Source organism: Anser anser, assembly GCF_964211835.1.
Source record: "Anser anser genome assembly, chromosome: 17".
In the NCBI taxonomy this organism is placed as follows: domain Eukaryota; kingdom Metazoa; phylum Chordata; class Aves; order Anseriformes; family Anatidae; genus Anser; species Anser anser.
The window spans coordinates 10,927,033-10,945,167 of NC_139738.1; positions in this window are offsets into that span (position 1 = coordinate 10,927,033).

Consider the following 18,135-nt stretch of genomic DNA (forward strand, 5'->3'; position numbering starts at 1 on the left):
GCCTGGGGAGAGGCCCCTGGTGGAGCAGGCTGTCCCCCTGCAGCCCACGGGTCCCACACGGAGCAGATCTCCACGCTGCAGCCCGTGGAGGAGCCCCCGGTGGAGCAGGTGGATGTGGCCTGGAGGAGGCCGCGGCCTGTGGAGAGCCCCCGCAGGAGCAGGCCCGGGCTGGACTGGAACAGGCTCTGCTGAGCCTCTTTTGCCCGTGACGATCATTGTGGAGTGATCTCCCTGTCCTTCTCTCAGCCCTTGAGCCCTTTCCATCCTATTTTCTCCCCTTTCCCTTTGAGGAGGGGCAGGGAGAGAGCGGTTGAGGTGGAGCTCAGCTGCCCAGCTGAGGAAAACCACCACGTCTCTCCCTTGCCGCTGCTGCAGCACGGTGGGTGCAGGCAACACCTGCTGTTCTTCGACCCTCAGCAACCCCACAGCATCTTCCTGGAAGGGATCCCTTTCCTTCACGCCTGACAGGCGCCGCCTCCAGAGGCTTGTGCCCCGTTTCCGATCGCTTTCTCAGTGCCCCCTTCCCCAGAGAAGGATCCCAGCTGCTTGGCTTCCCTGCCCTCCGATTCCAGGCTCCCGGAGCTGTTATCCCAGCATCGCAGCAGCCAGGTGACAATGTGCTCGCCTGCATGACAGCTGAAATCTTGTCCCATGTCTCGCAGCTCGCCCAGGGATGGGGATCACCTGCTTACTGCTGCTTTTCTCTCTTTTCTATTTTATAACAGCCTCCTCTTCCCTGGGATGGCCCTACATTGGGGTCGCCTGCCTCGCCTTCCTCTTGCTCCTTCCCCTTCTTTGGAGGACTTTCTTCCCTGCCTAAACGAGATGACTTCTGCATCCATTCCTTCATCTTGTGTGTGTATTGGCGACTGATACGGCAACGGGGTAGTCCCCGGAGCCAGCTGTAGGGCCTGTCACAGGGTTGGAGTGGCTGCTGGTAAAATCACAGGGCTTGGAGGGGCTGCAGGTAAAATCACAGGGGTTGCAGGGGCTGCAGGTAAAATCACAGGGGTTGGAGGGGCTGCAGGGTGCGTCGCAGGTTTGCATCAGATCAAGATGCATTTCCCTAGAACCACACATTTCCTCCTGAAGGTGCTGAATAGTATTGAATGGTCTTCAAAATGCATAGAGCAGACCCAGCAAACGTACAGCTGGTGCTCGGAAGTAGTTAACTTTTATTTTGTTGCTGTTAATTTTGTATCATGACAACAGATGCAAATATGTATCTTGAGTTGAGGGCAAAGGTGAGCTTGGATCTGAAGCACACAGGCGTTCACTAATGTCCCCCCCATCCTGAGTGAATCCAGAACGACTCGGAAGGAAAAATGAAGTACAAAGCAGTGCGTTGTGATAAAGAGAGTTTAATAGGGTAGAAAAGGAAGAGAACCTAAAAAAATGCCATCCTGTACAACACAGTCAATAAAGTAAATTTAATAAATAAAATTAATAAATATAATAAATAAAATAAATATTAAAATTAATAAAATAATAAATAAAAATGAAACCAATTTGTCCTATTCTAATGAATTCCTATCCCCATCGTGACTTCCCATCCCACTGGTCATTTCCTATCCCAACAACCTCCCGTGTCTGATCCCAAGGCTGAATTCCCAACTCCCATCACCCTCCCATCCACCCAGCCGTCCACCCATTTTCTCCCGTCCGTGCTGGCCATGCCCACATCCATGCACGGACTGAGCATGGGCAGCGGGAGCGGGCTGCATGAAATCCCCTCGGCATCCCAGTGCCAGAACAGCTGCAGGCAGAGGCCTTGCTGAGTGAACACCTACACTAGAGGAATTTAATAAGGAAGGCACTAAAGAAGAGAAATGACCCGAAAGAAGAAAGAAGTTTGGGATCTCAGCCATTTGGTGTCCCAACAAGCAGTTCCCACGCCCAACCTTTCCCACCCCAGCTATTGCCAACATCCCAACAGCTTCCCATTGCAACGTTCATTCGTGACGCGCGCATTTCCCATTGCCCCAGTTGCCCATCCCTGACAGTGGCAAACACTGCCTAGCTCCAGCACTGGAGAAGGGAGAGGGCAAGCGAGAGGGGCAAGGGCTGAGGAGCGTGGCTGAAGCTGGAGCAGGCGCCTGCAGAGGTCTCTGTGCCTGCATGCTGAGCGGGCCCGGGTGCTGCGGGGGCCGTCGAGGAGCGCAGGGTCACGGGTAGCCGTAATACTTGGCTATGGCGTGGTCCTTCTGCCGCTGCACGAAGAATTGCACGGGGCCGATCTTCATCTGGTGGGCCGCCCGCTGCCGCTCCTCCTGGGCCAGCTTCTTCAGGCGCTCCCGCTCGGGACGCTGCTGCGGCGTGATGGGCACCGACGCCTCCTGCTCCTCCAGCGGCGTGGGCGCCGCGTCGCCGCCCGCCCAGGGCCCCACGCAGGGCACGTAGTCCACGCGGGGCTGCGCCGGACGCTGCAGCGTGCGCGGCTGCGTGGGCAGAGGCTCCCGCTGCGCTTGGCCCCCCGCGGCTGGCAGGCACGGCGCTCTGGGCGCCTGCTGCAGGGGAGCTCTCCACGCTCGCGCCGTGCTGCCTGGTGGTGCCGGCACCGCCTGGGCCTTGTCTCCAGCTGGGGGCCGGGGGGCAGCGGGCACAGCGCTGGAGCCTGGCACCGTCGGCGGGGCCCTGGGCATGCTGCTGGGGCCGCTGGAGGTGGGCTGCGGCTGCACACAGGGCGGCTGGCGCACTGGCCCCAGCGCCTTCGCCCTGGCCCCCAGCGGCTGCAAAGTCTCGCTGGGGGTCTTTGTCCCCGGGTGCTGGCGCTGCAGCGTCTTGTCCCCGATGGCTTGGGGACGGAGCCTGTCCTGGGCCCGCACGGCACGGGCACGGGCACGGGGCTTAATGGGGGGGGGCTCCAGCAGCAGCAGCGCTCTCCGGGGAGGCGGTGCCGCTGCTCCTTGCCCCCCAGCAGCCCCCGGGCTTCGGGCCCTCTTGCTGGGCGCCCTGGTGCTGTCGCTCGCCGGCTGCTGCCTGCCGCCGCCCGCTTGGCCGCTGCTGCCAGCCACCGCGCTGTGGCCACCCGTCTTCCCCTGGCACAGCGTCTTGGGGCCTTGGCCACCCTGGCCCAGCAGCGTCGTCTTCTCCTTGCCGGGGGTTTTCTCCGTCGCCGGCCTCCTGTGCTGGGAGCTCTGCGCTGTGCTGGGGGTGCTGGTGGGCGCGGGGCGCTTGGCCCCCCACTTGGTGCCGGTGGGCGCAGGGGCAGGCGGGGGGCTCTTGAGGGGACTCAGAGGGGGATTGGGCAGGGGTCTCCTAAGGGCACTAATAAATTCAGGGTCGGGGGGGCTCTTGAGGGGACTCAGGCGAGGCTTGGGCAGGGGTCTCCTAAGGGAATTAAGGAATTGAGGGTCGGGGGGTCTCTTGAGGGGACGCGAGGGAGGGTTGGGCAGGGGTCTGCTAAGGGCAGTGAGGAATTCAGGGTGGGGGGGCCTTTTGGGGAGAGTGAAGGGAGGGTTGGGCAGGGGTCTCCTGAGGGCACTGAGCTGGGGACTGGCTGCAGGCTTGAGGGGGGAGCTCGCTGCCGGCACAGCAGGGGGCTGCACCGCCCGCCCACCCTGCACCTTCTCGGGGTGCACCCCAGGGGTTGAGGGTACCTCACCCAGCGCTCTGGTGGCTGCCAGTCCCTGTGTGCTCGGCTCCTCGATGTCCTCGCAGAGGTCGGGCAGCTCAGACAGGAAGCGGCTGAGCACAGGACTGCTGGGGACACCGGGGAAGGCATCCTGGGGCTCCACGGCATCGAGCCAGCTGAGCAGCTCCTCCAAGCCGGAGATGTCCAGGTCGGCCAGGAGCTGGTCCTGCAGGTGGTGCAGCTGCTGGCTGTCCCCTGCCAGGTGGGGAAAGGCCTCGGCGAAGGCATCGGGGCCCAGCTCAAGCAGCTCCAGGGGCTCCTCAGGCACCTCTGCAACTGTCGCCGCTGAGGAAAAAGCAAGCAAATCCCCCAGGATGGGCGATGCCAGCTTTCCCATGGCTCCTGGGTGTGGGGCGCCCAGCGGCCGGCTGTGCCAGCCCCAAACTCACCGTTGGGCGTCACCGTCTGGGTGCTGGCGGTCGTTGGAGCCTGGGCAGGCTCGGGGGGAGTGGGGCCGGGCAGCGGGGGCCCCTGGTCCTCGCTGAGCCCCACGGCGTGGTCGCAGGGCTCCGGCAGCTGCCCCCGGCTGCTGGTCAGGGTGCGGGGCGCGGGGAGCGCCTGCCCCCGCAGCGGAGGCCCCGGGACGAGGAGTGGTGGGGGGCCGGGGTGGGCAGGGGCCTGCAGCAGGCAGGTGCCTGCGGGGTGCAGGAGCTCCCCATGGAGCACGGCCCCGGGCCCCAGCCAGAGGGGATCCTGGGGCAGCACCGTCCCCGTCCCCACGGGCTGTCCCCACTGGTAGACGGGGGCCCAGGGAGGAGCGGTGTGGGGGAGCTGCCCCACAGCAGGGAGCTGCCCCACGGCGGGGAGCTGCCCAAGCTGCAGGTGGTGCCCCTCGGGTGGGAGGTGCCCCCCAGGTGCCAGCTGCACCCCGGCGGGGAGCTGCAGCACCTGCCCCTGGACCCCCGGCACCACGTGCCAGACGGTGGCCTGGGGCAGCGTGTAGGGGAGGGTGGGTACCTGGGGGGGCTGCAAGGGCAGCGCCATCGCTCCGGGGAGGGAGGGCAGCAGCCAGGCAGCCACCGTTGGCGGCACGGCTGGGACGACGAAGGGGGAGTTTTGCGTCTGCGGAAGCCGCGGAAGCCGTCTGGGGAAACCCTCTGTGGGAAAAAGGGCGCTGGGGTGAGATCTGGGGCGCTGGGTTCGCCAGCAGGGCCGCAGCCCCGGGAGGAGCGGGAGCCGGCTGCTGTACCTGCCATGGTGGCTGGAGAGTGGGGCGGTCCTTTGGGGAACGCGGGCAACGGCCGTTCCGTCCCAACGGCTGACCAGCCCCTCGCCGCCATCTTGGTGAGGACTGCAGCTTTTGGACCCAAGCAGGCTTCCCATCGCAAGACTTTTCCATCCCCATCGGGCTTTCCCTCCCACGCATCATTTGCCATGCCCAGGACGGTTTCACACCAACACTTCCCCGTCCCAAGCATTTCCCGTCCCAGTACCAGCTTTGCATCCTAACGGTCATTTCCCATCCTTACAATTTCACATGATAACAGATTCCCATACGAGATATTTCCCATCGACACGAAGCCTTTCTTAATCCAAAGAGATCTCATCCCAAAGAATTCCCATTCCTCTGATTACTTTTCCAAGTACTTCCTTCCCCAGTGAATGTTACCCACCCCATTAAAGACTTCCCATCCCAATACTTCCCCATCCCCGGAGTGATTTCCCATCCCAACGCTTTTGCTTCCCAATGATTTCAAACCCAGGGAAGATTTCCCATCTCTTTGAGTTCCTAGCCCAATGGCTTTCCACCCCAAGGAAGTCTTCCCATCCCAGCAATGATTTCTCGGCCCACTCATCATTTCCCATCCCAATCATTTCCCATTTTCACCATCCAACAGACAGCTTAGCCAGCCCACAGCTAGAGAGAGATCACAACAGGGATTTGGACGATTCTGTTAGATGCAAGGTCACGGAGACTTGGTGTGCTACCGATTGCTCTTTATTACAGATCAACACAGATCGCCAGTACCAAGGGCGCTGGGATGAATCTGGTGAATATGCAGATACAAGGCTCTTACATTTCTTACCAGGAAATAAACAGATATGGGCATTTCTCTCTACCCACCTTAGTAAAAAGATAGGAAGGGTAGAGCACTAATTAAGAGTAGCATGCTCAGCCACCGGCACGGAGGCTGCCCGCTCCTCAGCACCTCTAAGCAGCAGCACCTTCACGTCTCCTCCTGCACCAGCAGCACATCAGCGCCTCTTGTTCCAGCAGCAGGACATCGGCGTCTCCCATTGCACCATGCAGACCTCCACGCCTCGAGTGCCACCAGCAGTACTCAATGCGAGCTGGACGCTCAGGGCACTTATGGCCACCCACCTTTGTGAGGTCAAAGGCTGACAGTGACTCTCTGCTGACCTCACACGGCTCTCGGGCGCCCCGATGGCAGAGGTTACGGCGCTAAGCTGACTGCCAGGAGAAAAGGCTGACATGAAATGGCTGCTCCACAATGCCAGGAGCAAGGTCTGCTGGAATGGGGGTTCGGAGGGGAGCTCGGCCTTGGGCCTGGGAACTGTGCCTGGGAGCCAGGGACGTCCTTGGTGTGCAGCTGGACACCTGGGCCTGAGAAAGCAAGGTTTCTTTAGAGAGAATTGGAAGCATCGTCACCTAGTGGCTGTGTCAGGGGGACGAGAGAAATGCACAGCATCTCTTGGTTCCCTGAAGTGCACGTGTCCTACGCCCTTGGATGTCTCCATGATAGAAAAAGGGACTGATTTTTACCCAAAACAGAGCTCCTTTCTCTCGGGAGCTTCTCATGCTGCGTGTCCTCCTCTCTTTCTTGTATTTGGCTATGACTTTAGGCTTGTTCTTGCTACTCCTTAAGCAGACTGAAGCTTCCCCGGAACATCACATTAACTGCTTTTCACTACCTCTAAGTGCCTTTCCTCCGCTTCTCATCTAATTAATTAGTGCTATCCTCTTCACGCCTGCTACAGAGGTATCTTTCCTACCTGGTACAAGCTAGAAGAGCTTAGCAGCATCCATACGTCTCTTTCCTTTAGTCCTCACAGTAGACTTGCTCGAGGTAATTTGTGTTGAGCAGTAATCAAGAGAAAGTGTCACCAAGCCAAGGCTGCATTTGCTTGTGTCTTATGGAATCCCTGCAGCTGTGTCCCCTCCCAGCTTCCTGTGTGCCCCAAGCATCCTCGCTTGCAGGGCAGTAGAAGATGCAGAAAAGTCCTGGCCTTAGTGGAAGCACTGCCCTGCAAGAGCTAAGACATCCCTCTTAGCAGCTCACTGTAGCCCCGAAATCCCAAAAAACGGCATGTGCCAGCTACTGGGAAGGAAATGAACTCTGCCATTGTGATATACCCGCTCAAGGCCCTGCACTTTGGCCCAGGTGTCTATGAGACGGTTTTGGAAATGAATCCTGTTGTGTGACTCCGTTCTTTCTGGGTGCTACATCCCCATAAAGCTTGCTTTTCAAGGCCCAGGAGGGTCTGCCGGGCACTGGCCTGGGTTCCCAGCCTGACCCACCTGCTGGGAATCAGGGAGGCTCGGTCGGTGTCTTGTGTTGGGTTTACGAGGACAGGTTCTGGTAGCGGGGGGCTGCAGGGGTGTCCTCTGTGAGGAGAATGCAGCAGCTGCCCCATGTTAGATAAGGGCCGGTTCCAGGAGGCTCCAGAGGGACCCGCTGCTGCCCAGAAGTGAGACAAAACGGATGATGTTTGCGCCTGTGTGAGAGCCCATCTAAGAAAGGGAAAGAAACCTGCTGCACAGCAGCGTCTGGGTCAGGGAGGAGTGAGAAACCTCTCTGCAGCCCCCAAGGTGAGTGCAGCAGGAGGCAGGAGGTGCTCCAGGCTCACAGCAGCAGTTCCCCTGTGGCCTGGGGAGAGGCCCCTGGTGGAGCAGGCTGTCCCCCTGCAGCCCACGGGTCCCACACGGAGCAGATCTCCACGCTGCAGCCCGTGGAGGAGCCCCCGGTGGAGCAGGTGGATGTGGCCTGGAGGAGGCCGCGGCCTGTGGAGAGCCCCCGCAGGAGCAGGCCCGGGCTGGACTGGAACAGGCTCTGCTGAGCCTCTTTTGCCCGTGACGATCATTGTGGAGTGATCTCCCTGTCCTTCTCTCAGCCCTTGAGCCCTTTCCATCCTATTTTCTCCCCTTTCCCTTTGAGGAGGGGCAGGGAGAGAGCGGTTGAGGTGGAGCTCAGCTGCCCAGCTGAGGAAAACCACCACGTCTCTCCCTTGCCGCTGCTGCAGCACGGTGGGTGCAGGCAACACCTGCTGTTCTTCGACCCTCAGCAACCCCACAGCATCTTCCTGGAAGGGATCCCTTTCCTTCACGCCTGACAGGCGCCGCCTCCAGAGGCTTGTGCCCCGTTTCCGATCGCTTTCTCAGTGCCCCCTTCCCCAGAGAAGGATCCCAGCTGCTTGGCTTCCCTGCCCTCCGATTCCAGGCTCCCGGAGCTGTTATCCCAGCATCGCAGCAGCCAGGTGACAATGTGCTCGCCTGCATGACAGCTGAAATCTTGTCCCATGTCTCGCAGCTCGCCCAGGGATGGGGATCACCTGCTTACTGCTGCTTTTCTCTCTTTTCTATTTTATAACAGCCTCCTCTTCCCTGGGATGGCCCTACATTGGGGTCGCCTGCCTCGCCTTCCTCTTGCTCCTTCCTCTTCTTCGGAGGACTTTCTTCCCTGCCTAAACGAGATGACTTCTGCATCCATTCCTTCATCTTGTGTGTGTATTGGCGACTGATACGGCAACGGGGTAGTCCCCGGAGCCAGCTGTAGGGCCTGTCACAGGGTTGGAGTGGCTGCTGGTAAAATCACAGGGCTTGGAGGGGCTGCAGGTAAAATCACAGGGGTTGCAGGGGCTGCAGGTAAAATCACAGGGGTTGGAGGGGCTGCAGGGTGCGTCGCAGGTTTGCATCAGATCAAGATGCATTTCCCTAGAACCACACATTTCCTCCTGAAGGTGCTGAATAGTATTGAATGGTCTTCAAAATGCATAGAGCAGACCCAGCAAACGTACAGCTGGTGCTCGGAAGTAGTTAACTTTTATTTTGTTGCTGTTAATTTTGTATCATGACAACAGATGCAAATATGTATCTTGAGTTGAGGGCAAAGGTGAGCTTGGATCTGAAGCACACAGGCGTTCACTAATGTCCCCCCCATCCTGAGTGAATCCAGAACGACTCGGAAGGAAAAATGAAGTACAAAGCAGTGCGTTGTGATAAAGAGAATTTAATAGGGTAGAAAAGGAAGAGAACCTAAAAAAATGCCATCCTGTACAACACAGTCAATAAAGTAAATTTAATAAATAAAATTAATAAATATAATAAATAAAATAAATATTAAAATTAATAAAATAATAAATAAAAATGAAACCAATTTGTCCTATTCTAATGAATTCCTATCCCCATCGTGACTTCCCATCCCACTGGTCATTTCCTATCCCAACAACCTCCCGTGTCTGATCCCAAGGCTGAATTCCCAACTCCCATCACCCTCCCATCCACCCAGCCGTCCACCCATTTTCTCCCGTCCGTGCTGGCCATGCCCACATCCATGCACGGACTGAGCATGGGCAGCGGGAGCGGGCTGCATGAAATCCCCTCGGCATCCCAGTGCCAGAACAGCTGCAGGCAGAGGCCTTGCTGAGTGAACACCTACACTAGAGGAATTTAATAAGGAAGGCACTAAAGAAGAGAAATGACCCGAAAGAAGAAAGAAGTTTGGGATCTCAGCCATTTGGTGTCCCAACAAGCAGTTCCCACGCCCAACCTTTCCCACCCCAGCTATTGCCAACATCCCAACAGCTTCCCATTGCAACGTTCATTCGTGACGCGCGCATTTCCCATTGCCCCAGTTGCCCATCCCTGACAGTGGCAAACACTGCCTAGCTCCAGCACTGGAGAAGGGAGAGGGCAAGCGAGAGGGGCAAGGGCTGAGGAGCGTGGCTGAAGCTGGAGCAGGCGCCTGCAGAGGTCTCTGTGCCTGCATGCTGAGCGGGCCCGGGTGCTGCGGGGGCCGTCGAGGAGCGCAGGGTCACGGGTAGCCGTAATACTTGGCTATGGCGTGGTCCTTCTGCCGCTGCACGAAGAATTGCACGGGGCCGATCTTCATCTGGTGGGCCGCCCGCTGCCGCTCCTCCTGGGCCAGCTTCTTCAGGCGCTCCCGCTCGGGACGCTGCTGCGGCGTGATGGGCACCGACGCCTCCTGCTCCTCCAGCGGCGTGGGCGCCGCGTCGCCGCCTGCCCAGGGCCCCACGCAGGGCACGTAGTCCACGCGGGGCTGCGCCGGACGCTGCAGCGTGCGCGGCTGCGTGGGCAGAGGCTCCCGCTGCGCTTGGCCCCCCGCGGCTGGCAGGCACGGCGCTCTGGGCGCCTGCTGCAGGGGAGCTCTCCACGCTCGCGCCGTGCTGCCTGGTGGTGCCGGCACCGCCTGGGCCTTGTCTCCAGCTGGGGGCCGGGGGGCAGCGGGCACAGCGCTGGAGCCTGGCACCGTCGGCGGGGCCCTGGGCATGCTGCTGGGGCCGCTGGAGGTGGGCTGCGGCTGCACACAGGGCGGCTGGCGCACTGGCCCCAGCGCCTTCGCCCTGGCCCCCAGCGGCTACAAAGTCTCGCTGGGGGTCTTTGTCCCCGGGTGCTGGCGCTGCAGCGTCTTGTCCCCGATGGCTTGGGGACGGAGCCTGTCCTGGGCCCGCACGGCACGGGCACGGGCACGGGGCTTAATGGGGGGGGGCTCCAGCAGCAGCAGCGCTCTCCGGGGAGGCGGTGCCGCTGCTCCTTGCCCCCCAGCAGCCCCCGGGCTTCGGGCCCTCTTGCTGGGCGCCCTGGTGCTGTCGCTCGCCGGCTGCTGCCTGCCGCCGCCCGCTTGGCCGCTGCTGCCAGCCACCGCGCTGTGGCCACCCGTCTTCCCCTGGCACAGCGTCTTGGGGCCTTGGCCACCCTGGCCCAGCAGCGTCGTCTTCTCCTTGCCGGGGGTTTTCTCCGTCGCCGGCCTCCTGTGCTGGGAGCTCTGCGCTGTGCTGGGGGTGCTGGTGGGCGAGGGGCGCTTGGCCCCCCACTTGGTGCCGGTGGGCGCAGGGGCAGGCGGGGGGCTCTTGAGGGGACTCAGAGGGGGATTGGGCAGGGGCCTCCTAAGGGCACTAATAAATTCAGGGCCGGGGGGGCTCTTGAGGGGACCCAGAGGGGGATTGGGCAGGGGTCTCCTAAGGGCACTAATAAATTCAGGGTCGGGGGGGCTCTTGAGGGGACTCAGGCGAGGCTTGGGCAGGGGTCTCCTAAGGGAATTAAGGAATTGAGGGTCGGGGGGTCTCTTGAGGGGACGCGAGGGAGGGTTGGGCAGGGGTCTGCTAAGGGCAGTGAGGAATTCAGGGTGGGGGGGCCTTTTGGGGAGAGTGAAGGGAGGGTTGGGCAGGGGTCTCCTGAGGGCACTGAGCTGGGGACTGGCTGCAGGCTTGAGGGGGGAGCTCGCTGCCGGCACAGCAGGGGGCTGCACCGCCCGCCCACCCTGCACCTTCTCGGGGTGCACCCCAGGGGTTGAGGGTACCTCACCCAGCGCTCTGGTGGCTGCCAGTCCCTGTGTGCTCGGCTCCTCGATGTCCTCGCAGAGGTCGGGCAGCTCAGACAGGAAGCGGCTGAGCACAGGACTGCTGGGGACACCGGGGAAGGCGTCCTGGGGCTCCACGGCATCGAGCCAGCTGAGCAGCTCCTCCAAGCCGGAGATGTCCAGGTCGGCCGGGAGCTGGTCCTGCAGGTGCTGCAGCTGCTGGCTGTCCCCTGCCAGGTGGGGAAAGGCCTCGGCGAAGGCATCGGGGCCCAGCTCAAGCAGCTCCAGGGGCTCCTCAGGCACCTCTGCAACTGTCGCCGCTGAGGAAAAAGCAAGCAAATCCCCCAGGATGGGCGATGCCAGCTTTCCCATGGCTCCTGGGTGTGGGGCGCCCAGCGGCCGGCTGTGCCAGCCCCAAACTCACCGTTGGGCGTCACCGTCTGGGTGCTGGCGGTCGTTGGAGCCTGGGCAGGCTCGGGGGGAGTGGAGCCGGGCAGCGGGGGCCCCTGGTCCTCGCTGAGCCCCACGGCGTGGTCGCAGGGCTCCGGCAGCTGCCCCCGGCTGCTGGTCAGGGTGCGGGGCGCGGGGAGCGCCTGCCCCCGCAGCGGAGGCCCCGGGACGAGGAGTGGTGGGGGGCCGGGGTGGGCAGGGGCCTGCAGCAGGCAGGTGCCTGCGGGGTGCAGGAGCTCCCCATGGAGCACGGCCCCGGGCCCCAGCCAGAGGGGATCCTGGGGCAGCACCGTCCCCGTCCCCACGGGCTGTCCCCACTGGTAGACGGGGGCCCAGGGAGGAGCGGTGTGGGGGAGCTGCCCCACAGCAGGGAGCTGCCCCACGGCGGGGAGCTGCCCAAGCTGCAGGTGGTGCCCCTCGGGTGGGAGGTGCCCCCCAGGTGCCAGCTGCACCCCGGCGGGGAGCTGCAGCACCTGCCCCTGGACCCCCGGCACCACGTGCCAGACGGTGGCCTGGGGCAGCGCGTAGGGGAGGGTGGGTACCTGGGGGGGCTGCAAGGGCAGCGCCATCGCTCCGGGGAGGGAGGGCAGCAGCCAGGCAGCCACCGTTGGCGGCACGGCTGGGACGACGAAGGGGGAGTTTTGCGTCTGCGGAAGCCGCGGAAGCCGTCTGGGGAAACCCTCTGTGGGAAAAAGGGCGCTGGGGTGAGATCCGGGGCGCTGGGCTCGCCAGCAGGGCCGCAGCCCCGGGAGGAGCGGGAGCCGGCTGCTGTACCTGCCATGGTGGCTGGAGAGTGGGGCGGTCGGTTGGGGAACGCGGGCAACGGCCGTTCCGTCCCAACGGCTGACCAGCCCCTCGCCGCCATCTTGGTGAGGACTGCAGCTTTTGGACCCAAGCAGGCTTCCCATCGCAAGACTTTTCCATCCCCATCGGGCTTTCCCTCCCACGCATCATTTGCCATGCCCAGGACGGTTTCACACCAACACTTCCCCGTCCCAAGCATTTCCCGTCCCAGTACCAGCTTTGCATCCTAACGGTCATTTCCCATCCTTACAATTTCACATGATAACAGATTCCCATACGAGATATTTCCCATCGACACGAAGCCTTTCTTAATCCAAAGAGATCTCATCCCAAAGAATTCCCATTCCTCTGATTACTTTTCCAAGTACTTCCTTCCCCAGTGAATGTTACCCACCCCATTAAAGACTTCCCATCCCAATACTTCCCCATCCCCGGAGTGATTTCCCATCCCAACGCTTTTGCTTCCCAATGATTTCAAACCCAGGGAAGATTTCCCATCTCTTTGAGTTCCTAGCCCAATGGCTTTCCACCCCAAGGAAGTCTTCCCATCCCAGCAATGATTTCTCGGCCCACTCATCATTTCCCATCCCAATCATTTCCCATTTTCACCATCCAACAGACAGCTTAGCCAGCCCACAGCTAGAGAGAGATCACAACAGGGATTTGGACGATTCTGTTAGATGCAAGGTCACGGAGACTTGGTGTGCTACCGATTGCTCTTTATTACAGATCAACACAGATCGCCAGTACCAAGGGCGCTGGGATGAATCTGGTGAATATGCAGATACAAGGCTCTTACATTTCTTACCAGGAAATAAACAGATATGGGCATTTCTCTCTACCCACCTTAGTAAAAAGATAGGAAGGGTAGAGCACTAATTAAGAGTAGCATGCTCAGCCACCGGCACGGAGGCTGCCCGCTCCTCAGCACCTCTAAGCAGCAGCACCTTCACGTCTCCTCCTGCACCAGCAGCACATCAGCGCCTCTTGTTCCAGCAGCAGGACATCGGCGTCTCCCATTGCACCATGCAGACCTCCACGCCTCGAGTGCCACCAGCAGTACTCAATGCGAGCTGGACGCTCAGGGCACTTATGGCCACCCACCTTTGTGAGGTCAAAGGCTGACAGTGACTCTCTGCTGACCTCACACGGCTCTCGGGCGCCCCGATGGCAGAGGTTACGGCGCTAAGCTGACTGCCAGGAGAAAAGGCTGACATGAAATGGCTGCTCCACAATGCCAGGAGCAAGGTCTGCTGGAATGGGGGTTCGGAGGGGAGCTCGGCCTTGGGCCTGGGAACTGTGCCTGGGAGCCAGGGACGTCCTTGGTGTGCAGCTGGACACCTGGGCCTGAGAAAGCAAGGTTTCTTTAGAGAGAATTGGAAGCATCGTCACCTAGTGGCTGTGTCAGGGGGACGAGAGAAATGCACAGCATCTCTTGGTTCCCTGAAGTGCACGTGTCCTACGCCCTTGGATGTCTCCATGATAGAAAAAGGGACTGATTTTTACCCAAAACAGAGCTCCTTTCTCTCGGGAGCTTCTCATGCTGCGTGTCCTCCTCTCTTTCTTGTATTTGGCTATGACTTTAGGCTTGTTCTTGCTACTCCTTAAGCAGACTGAAGCTTCCCCGGAACATCACATTAACTGCTTTTCACTACCTCTAAGTGCCTTTCCTCCGCTTCTCATCTAATTAATTAGTGCTATCCTCTTCACGCCTGCTACAGAGGTATCTTTCCTACCTGGTACAAGCTAGAAGAGCTTAGCAGCATCCATACGTCTCTTTCCTTTAGTCCTCACAGTAGACTTGCTCGAGGTAATTTGTGTTGAGCAGTAATCAAGAGAAAGTGTCACCAAGCCAAGGCTGCATTTGCTTGTGTCTTATGGAATCCCTGCAGCTGTGTCCCCTCCCAGCTTCCTGTGTGCCCCAAGCATCCTCGCTTGCAGGGCAGTAGAAGATGCAGAAAAGTCCTGGCCTTAGTGGAAGCACTGCCCTGCAAGAGCTAAGACATCCCTCTTAGCAGCTCACTGTAGCCCCGAAATCCCAAAAAACGGCATGTGCCAGCTACTGGGAAGGAAATGAACTCTGCCATTGTGATATACCCGCTCAAGGCCCTGCACTTTGGCCCAGGTGTCTATGAGACGGTTTTGGAAATGAATCCTGTTGTGTGACTCCGTTCTTTCTGGGTGCTACATCCCCATAAAGCTTGCTTTTCAAGGCCCAGGAGGGTCTGCCGGGCACTGGCCTGGGTTCCCAGCCTGACCCACCTGCTGGGAATCAGGGAGGCTCGGTCGGTGTCTTGTGTTGGGTTTACGAGGACAGGTTCTGGTAGCGGGGGGCTGCAGGGGTGTCCTCTGTGAGGAGAATGCAGCAGCTGCCCCATGTTAGATAAGGGCCGGTTCCAGGAGGCTCCAGAGGGACCCGCTGCTGCCCAGAAGTGAGACAAAACGGATGATGTTTGCGCCTGTGTGAGAGCCCATCTAAGAAAGGGAAAGAAACCTGCTGCACAGCAGCGTCTGGGTCAGGGAGGAGTGAGAAACCTCTCTGCAGCCCCCAAGGTGAGTGCAGCAGGAGGCAGGAGGTGCTCCAGGCTCACAGCAGCAGTTCCCCTGTGGCCTGGGGAGAGGCCCCTGGTGGAGCAGGCTGTCCCCCTGCAGCCCACGGGTCCCACACGGAGCAGATCTCCACGCTGCAGCCCGTGGAGGAGCCCCCGGTGGAGCAGGTGGATGTGGCCTGGAGGAGGCCGCGGCCTGTGGAGAGCCCCCGCAGGAGCAGGCCCGGGCTGGACTGGAACAGGCTCTGCTGAGCCTCTTTTGCCCGTGACGATCATTGTGGAGTGATCTCCCTGTCCTTCTCTCAGCCCTTGAGCCCTTTCCATCCTATTTTCTCCCCTTTCCCTTTGAGGAGGGGCAGGGAGAGAGCGGTTGAGGTGGAGCTCAGCTGCCCAGCTGAGGAAAACCACCACGTCTCTCCCTTGCCGCTGCTGCAGCACGGTGGGTGCAGGCAACACCTGCTGTTCTTCGACCCTCAGCAACCCCACAGCATCTTCCTGGAAGGGATCCCTTTCCTTCACGCCTGACAGGCGCCGCCTCCAGAGGCTTGTGCCCCGTTTCCGATCGCTTTCTCAGTGCCCCCTTCCCCAGAGAAGGATCCCAGCTGCTTGGCTTCCCTGCCCTCCGATTCCAGGCTCCCGGAGCTGTTATCCCAGCATCGCAGCAGCCAGGTGACAATGTGCTCGCCTGCATGACAGCTGAAATCTTGTCCCATGTCTCGCAGCTCGCCCAGGGATGGGGATCACCTGCTTACTGCTGCTTTTCTCTCTTTTCTATTTTATAACAGCCTCCTCTTCCCTGGGATGGCCCTACATTGGGGTCGCCTGCCTCGCCTTCCTCTTGCTCTTTCCTCTTCTTCGGAGGACTTTCTTCCCTGCCTAAACGAGATGACTTCTGCATCCATTCCTTCATCTTGTGTGTGTATTGGCGACTGATACGGCAACGGGGTAGTCCCCGGAGCCAGCTGTAGGGCCTGTCACAGGGTTGGAGTGGCTGCTGGTAAAATCACAGGGCTTGGAGGGGCTGCAGGTAAAATCACAGGGGTTGCAGGGGCTGCAGGTAAAATCACAGGGGTTGGAGGGGCTGCAGGGTGCGTCGCAGGTTTGCATCAGATCAAGATGCATTTCCCTAGAACCACACATTTCCTCCTGAAGGTGCTGAATAGTATTGAATGGTCTTCAAAATGCATAGAGCAGACCCAGCAAACGTACAGCTGGTGCTCGGAAGTAGTTAACTTTTATTTTGTTGCTGTTAATTTTGTATCATGACAACAGATGCAAATATGTATCTTGAGTTGAGGGCAAAGGTGAGCTTGGATCTGAAGCACACAGGCGTTCACTAATGTCCCCCCCATCCTGAGTGAATCCAGAACGACTCGGAAGGAAAAATGAAGTACAAAGCAGTGCGTTGTGATAAAGAGAATTTAATAGGGTAGAAAAGGAAGAGAACCTAAAAAAATGCCATCCTGTACAACACAGTCAATAAAGTAAATTTAATAAATAAAATTAATAAATATAATAAATAAAATAAATATTAAAATTAATAAAATAATAAATAAAAATGAAACCAATTTGTCCTATTCTAATGAATTCCTATCCCCATCGTGACTTCCCATCCCACTGGTCATTTCCTATCCCAACAACCTCCCGTGTCTGATCCCAAGGCTGAATTCCCAACTCCCATCACCCTCCCATCCACCCAGCCGTCCACCCATTTTCTCCCGTCCGTGCTGGCCATGCCCACATCCATGCACGGACTGAGCATGGGCAGCGGGAGCGGGCTGCATGAAATCCCCTCGGCATCCCAGTGCCAGAACAGCTGCAGGCAGAGGCCTTGCTGAGTGAACACCTACACTAGAGGAATTTAATAAGGAAGGCACTAAAGAAGAGAAATGACCCGAAAGAAGAAAGAAGTTTGGGATCTCAGCCATTTGGTGTCCCAACAAGCAGTTCCCACGCCCAACCTTTCCCACCCCAGCTATTGCCAACATCCCAACAGCTTCCCATTGCAACGTTCATTCGTGACGCGCGCATTTCCCATTGCCCCAGTTGCCCATCCCTGACAGTGGCAAACACTGCCTAGCTCCAGCACTGGAGAAGGGAGAGGGCAAGCGAGAGGGGCAAGGGCTGAGGAGCGTGGCTGAAGCTGGAGCAGGCGCCTGCAGAGGTCTCTGTGCCTGCATGCTGAGCGGGCCCGGGTGCTGCGGGGGCCGTCGAGGAGCGCAGGGTCACGGGTAGCCGTAATACTTGGCTATGGCGTGGTCCTTCTGCCGCTGCACGAAGAATTGCACGGGGCCGATCTTCATCTGGTGGGCCGCCCGCTGCCGCTCCTCCTGGGCCAGCTTCTTCAGGCGCTCCCGCTCGGGACGCTGCTGCGGCGTGATGGGCACCGACGCCTCCTGCTCCTCCAGCGGCGTGGGCGCCGCGTCGCCGCCTGCCCAGGGCCCCACGCAGGGCACGTAGTCCACGCGGGGCTGCGCCGGACGCTGCAGCGTGCGCGGCTGCGTGGGCAGAGGCTCCCGCTGCGCTTGGCCCCCCGCGGCTGGCAGGCACGGCGCTCTGGGCGCCTGCTGCAGGGGAGCTCTCCACGCTCGCGCCGTGCTGCCTGGTGGTGCCGGCACCGCCTGGGCCTTGTCTCCAGCTGGGGGCCGGGGGGCAGCGGGCACAGCGCTGGAGCCTGGCACTGTCGGCGGGGCCCTGGGCATGCTGCTGGGGCCGCTGGAGGTGGGCTGCGGCTGCACACAGGGCGGCTGGCGCACTGGCCCCAGCGCCTTCGCCCTGGCCCCCAGCGGCTACAAAGTCTCGCTGGGGGTCTTTGTCCCCGGGTGCTGGCGCTGCAGCGTCTTGTCCCCGATGGCTTGGGGACGGAGCCTGTCCTGGGCCCGCACGGCACGGGCACGGGCACGGGGCTTAATGGGGGGGGGCTCCAGCAGCAGCAGCGCTCTCCGGGGAGGCGGTGCCGCTGCTCCTTGCCCCCCAGCAGCCCCCGGGCTTCGGGCCCTCTTGCTGGGCGCCCTGGTGCTGTCGCTCGCCGGCTGCTGCCTGCCGCCGCCCGCTTGGCCGCTGCTGCCAGCCACCGCGCTGTGGCCACCCGTCTTCCCCTGGCACAGCGTCTTGGGGCCTTGGCCACCCTGGCCCAGCAGCGTCGTCTTCTCCTTGCCGGGGGTTTTCTCCGTCGCCGGCCTCCTGTGCTGGGAGCTCT